This window comes from Nansenia antarctica (assembly GCF_963989245.1).
Source record: "Nansenia antarctica genome assembly, chromosome: 8".
Classification (NCBI taxonomy): Eukaryota; Metazoa; Chordata; class Actinopteri; order Argentiniformes; family Microstomatidae; genus Nansenia; species Nansenia antarctica.
The window spans coordinates 7,021,200-7,027,199 of NC_137678.1; positions in this window are offsets into that span (position 1 = coordinate 7,021,200).

Below are 6,000 nucleotides of genomic sequence, written 5' to 3' on the forward strand. Positions count from 1 at the left end.
GCTCCGGGTTCAAAGTATACTGACAACACTACAGATAAAGGTTCATTTAATGTATCTTGTGTACACAAACTCTTTCTCTCCCAGGGCTAGGATATACTGTATATAACTATCTGTCACATTAACTGTTATGAATGTGTGCCATGCAGTTATATCGCTGTAATATCTAATTCTTTCTCCCCCATCTGTCCTATCAGACTCTGAAAGAGCCTGCCGCATTTGCGAAGGACACAGGCTTCGAGTCGGATGTCCCTCACGAAAAACTGACCATCGCCCAAGCCCGCAGGGGCACGGCAGGTCAGTCAACTTTACTGCAACTGATGTCATTTTAACTGATGGCATTTCAACTGATGTCATTTCAACTGATGTCATTTCAACTGATCATATGAATGATCACATATGGAGGTTACACACATTTTTTTTTTTGTGAAAAGTGTCTACCCACCTTTTAGAAAAATACATTATTATTATTATTATTAGAAAGGGGCAGTAGAACAATAATTATGTAGGCTGTACATTAGAGTATGTAAAAACTAATCTAGATTACATTGCGTGTATGTGTGTGTGTGTGTGTGTGTGTGTGTGTGTGTGTGTGTGTGTGTGTGTGTGTGTGTGTGTGTGTGACAGGGGGGTAGGGGGGGAATGGAAGTCCCAGAGTCGATGAGAGGCAGGGGGAAACTCAGATTATGTCAAGACAGAGAGGGTAATGGTGGTGACAGTGGAACTGAGGAGAACTGAGAGAGACACACAGAAAGGATGAGTTTTTTTCTCTTCTCCTGTAGCACACCGACCAGTCCGAGTCTACGCTGATGGGATCTTTGATCTTTTCCACTCTGGGCATGCTCGTGCTTTGATGCAAGCCAAGAACTTGTTCCCCAACACACATCTGATAGTGGGAGGTAAGCATGAACACAAACACACACACACACACACACACACACAAATACACACAGAACTATGTGAAATTGGACCCCAGACACTTTCCCCCACCAAAGAAGTGACTGAAAATGTTTCTGACATTCACCCTCTCGGTGTGAAGACCTTTCATTGTAAAGGCGATTTTGTCGCACGACAACATTCGATTCTCAATTCACACCACCAAAGTGTGTGGGTGTGAATGGAGAATCGAATGTTGTAGTGCGACAATATCGCATCGCACGCCGTGTGCATTGGGCTTAAGTGTACGACCGTGTGCCTGTCCTCACAGTCTGCAGTGATGAACTCACACACAAGTTGAAGGGCCCCACAGTGATGACAGAAGGCGAGCGCTACGAAGCACTGAGGCACTGCCGCTACGTGGATGAGGTGGTCCGGGATGCTCCCTGGACCCTCAGCCCTCAGTTCCTGAAGAAACATAAGGTTAGCAGTAGCCCCTCTGGAGTATGGAGGACCAAGTCTGACAAAATTAACAATAAATATATAGACACATAAATGAATGTATGAACAAATACACATACAAATACACACAGTATACCGCAATACATTTCTATATGTATTTATTCTTTTCCACATTTATTCTTTCTTTTCCACATTCATTCTTTCTTTTCCACATTGTTTTCCACATTCATTCTTTCTTTTCCACATTCATTCTTTCTTTTCCACATTCATTCTTTCTTTTCCACATTCATTCTTTCTTTTCCACATTCATTCTTTCTTTTCCACATTCATTCTTTCATTCTTTCTTTTCCACATTCATTCTTTCTTTTCCACATTCATTCTTTCTTTTCCACATTCATTCTTTCTTTTCCACTTTATCAGTAATGTATGCAAATATATGGGGGCGTATCTTGCATGTTGTCCACGCCCCTACGCATTTTCATTGGTTGATACCACGCGTGACGTATGAAAGCAGCGACACTGTTATTACCACAGACGAGTAAGAGAGTCTATAGCCCTGTTCTCTCACAGCGTCTTTCTCCCTATAATTTCCATGGAATCCCAAACTATGTCTATGACATCCCAAGCTATTCCCGTGTTGTCCCCTTTCACACATGTCGGCAATGGTCTATACTAGTCCATCAGCACTGTATGGGAGAACTTGGTGATAACCACAATACCAGTTGACTCAATAACGCTCCGTGCACACCACGGACCGTGACCCACCGTTCTGGCGCAACCTGGTGGGATGGACTTGACGTACTTCAACGTGCGATGCAGATGCAAAGCTCTACTCGTGTTGCTAGCGAAGTTTCCCACAGAAGTGGGGGGAAAAACGTCAGATCAGATATATAAACGGGTTATTTTGATAAACTGGACACATTTTGTGAATATATATGGTTACTTTCTCGCCTGAAAACATATAAAAACTTCATAAAATGCCATTAACACTTGTAGAGCCAAATTACAGATTGTAGCCAATGGCGGCCAAAATTTAGGATTTAAAATCTGAGGCGAGAGCTGAGGGCTTCATCACGTCTCGCGCAGTATCAACCAATGAAAATGCGCAGGGGCGTGGACAACATGCTGCATACATTACTGATAATGCATACATTACTGATAATGCATACATTACTGATAAAGCGAAAGACAATGTTGTTTTCACCTAGCTATTCACATAGAATAGTTTGTCTTTGTCATTGTCAGATGTGTATGCAAATATAGGGGCGTATCTTGGACGCACTCTACGCATTTTCATTGGTTGATACTGCGCGTGACGTGGTAAAGCACTCAGCCAAGATCCAGGTACTAACACGGCCCAACCCTGCTTAGTTTCCGAGGTCGGACGAGATCGGGCGTATTCAGGCTAGTATGGCCGTGAGCAACAGTACCATGACCCAAAGCATCCATAATACACAGCCTGGAACATTGTTGTTGATGTAACTTTATTAAATATGCGGGATAAAGCACTCTATTTGTGGGTAGAATATGCACAAGGTGTCCTGGATGAAGGGAGAAGTGTGTTTCAATGAATTCTAACTTTATTGGGGGCATATGGCACTCTATATGGGGCTAAAAAGTGAATTGGAACTGCTGCTCTCAGTCGATGTAGGCCTCCATAAATGGCTAGACGCTGCACTCTTGTGGGTGAAAATGGTAGTGACAGCCCAGCACAGCAAACCATCGATAAGACCCAGCCTGGAACTTTGTCAATGATGTAACTTTATTAAATATGCGGGATAAAGCACTCTATTTGTGGGTAGAAAATGCACAAGGTGTCCTGCTTGAAGGGAGAAGTATTTTTTCAATGAATTCTAACTTTATTGGGGGCATATGGCACTCTCTATTGGGGTAAAAAGTGAATTGGAACTGCTGCTCTCAGTCGATGTAGGCCTCCATAAATGGCTAGACGCTGCACTCTTGTGGGGGAAAATGGTAGTGACAGCCCAGCACAGCAAACCATCGATAAGACCCAGTCTGGAACTTTGTCAATGATGTAACTTTATTAAATATGCGGGATAAAGCACTCTATTTGTGGGTAGAATATGCACAAGGTGTCCTGGATGAAGGGAGAAGTGTGTTTCAAAAGAGTACCTGAACATTTCATTACCATCTGGGTGGGCAAATTCTAGATGTGATTTTTTTATTCCTATACATCCCTAGAAAAGTCTGGGGAAATGCCTATTTTAAGTAGATAATGTATAATTTGTATATTTAAACTTAAAAATTCTGAAAACAATTACTAAGTAGCTAAGTAAGCAATCTAGCTGACTATGACTGGAAACGAAGTACTATCCAGTTAGAATTATAGAAGATCTAGTTGTGTTTTCCTGCTGGTCTCGCTGCCTGGGTTTGAACAGACTTGTGGTGACTAAAAATGGCTTTAAAAAATGCCTTTCCACCAAAGAATATATATATATATGCCATATATATGCGATATATCATACCTCCACTATGATTCATATGCCCTAACCCTTTTTTTTATTTTAAAAACATGCTATGTGGAATGGAGTGTCTGCTCTCGGCTGAGGGCTTCATCACGTCTCGCGCAGTATCAACCAATGAAAATGCGCAGGGGCGTGGACAACATGCCGCATACATTACTGATAATGCATACATTACTGATAATGCATACATTACTGATAATGCATACACTACTGATAAAGCGAAAGACAATGTTGTTTTCACCTAGCTATTCACATAGAATAGTTTGTCTTTGTCATTGTCAGATGTGTATGCAAATATACTCTACGCATTTTCATTGGTTGATACTGCGCGTGACGTGGTAAAGCACTCAGCCAAGATTATCTGAACATTTCATTACCATCTGGGTGGGCAAATTCTAGATGTGATTTTTTTATTCCTATACATCCCTAGAAAAGTCTGGGAAAATGCCTATTGTAAGTAGATAATGTATAATTTGTATATTTAAACTTAAAAATTCTGAAAACAATAAATGTACCCATCCATGGGTTTAGGGTTAGGGTTATACATTATATATAATTTGTATTGTAATCTGTAAAATATACAGACTTTTCCAGAATAGAAATCTAATCAGTAAAAACGAATCTAAAACGAATCTAAGCAAGCCTTTAGAATATGGATAATAACACATACAATACATACAAATCTTACTTACTCCTCTTACTGTAGGCTATTGTCTTTATATAATGTGTGCATATAATGCACTTTGAATTGCCCTTGTCGTATGAAATGTGCTATACAAATAAACTTGCCTTGCCTAAACCCTTTTGGAAGGTTTTGTTTATGTCCAGGTTTCACACATCTCTGTAGTTACATGTTCAGTGAGTCTAGTTGCTGGTGACCGCTAGGACCATAGGCAGATGCCTTGTTGGTAAGTAATTTGTTCAAAGCAAAAAAACAAATAAAGTGTGTGTTTACCCCCTCAAATAAATTAACTTAGCCCCAGTCAGATCCATATTTAGAGGTAAGTTACCTCAGGTAACTTTAGCTAGCAAGCTAGTTTAGAGTTAGTGGTAATGTTTATCTAGCTAGTTACTAAGCGTCCTTATTACATTTATTTTGAACTTATATTCTCAATTGACTTTCACATTGATCTAATTACAGTTTTTCCCAATTGCTAAAACACAAAAGCCAATTCTCTAAACCAAATGACCAGTTCTATAAACACATTTAATAAAACTAGCTCCCATTTGCCAAAACCATAAACACATTTCACATGAAGACACAATTCACAAAACACAATCCTCCTTTTCTCATAAGTCTAAACACATTTTGTCTTGCTAAAACACAAGTTGCAAAAAACTCTGCTCAAATTCTCAAATTAAAGCTCATGTGATGCAAAATGCTTGCCACAGTCAGCAAAATTTGAACACAATGAACACACCTGGCTTCATTCATTAAACATAATGACTCAAAATTTAAGACACTTGTTGCAAATGATTGTGGTGTGTGTGTGTGTGTGTGTGTGTGTGTGTGTGTGTGTGTGTGTGGTATAGTTCCATAAATAAATTAAAAAAACATCACACCCTGAACATTGTTTTCAGTGAGTATTGTTGTGTGTAATGGATCCTCTGTAGTGTTTGCATTGAGTTGTGATACAGTACAGTAGTGTACATGTTACGGTACATGTGGGAATACAGTACATGTGGGAAAACTAGGGTTATGGTTAGGTGCTAGGGTGCTAAGGTTAAGGTTAGGGTTAGAATTAGGGGTAGGGTTAGGGTTAAGGTTAGGGTTAGACATGCCAGCATGTACCAAGTCACCCTAGCACCTAACCCTAACCCTAGTTTTCCCACATGTACCATATTCCCACATGTACCGTAACATACATACTGTATTTTCTGTAGATTTACATATTGTTCATATGAAACACACACACACATCTATGAATGCCCAATACTCTACAGTGATATATTCTGAGAACAGATACTGTAAGGCAGACCTATTCAATTAGCGGCCCGGGGGCCGCATGCGGCCCAGACGTGACCCCCGATTGGCCCAGCCATAAAAGCAGAGAAAAACGTATTTCGCAAGTGTTCAGAAATTCATGCAGAAATGTCTACTATAGTAGCTTACAGAACGTGAATATAACACTCTATACAAACTAAGCGGGGAGCTTAAAACAACAATGGACAACGTGAT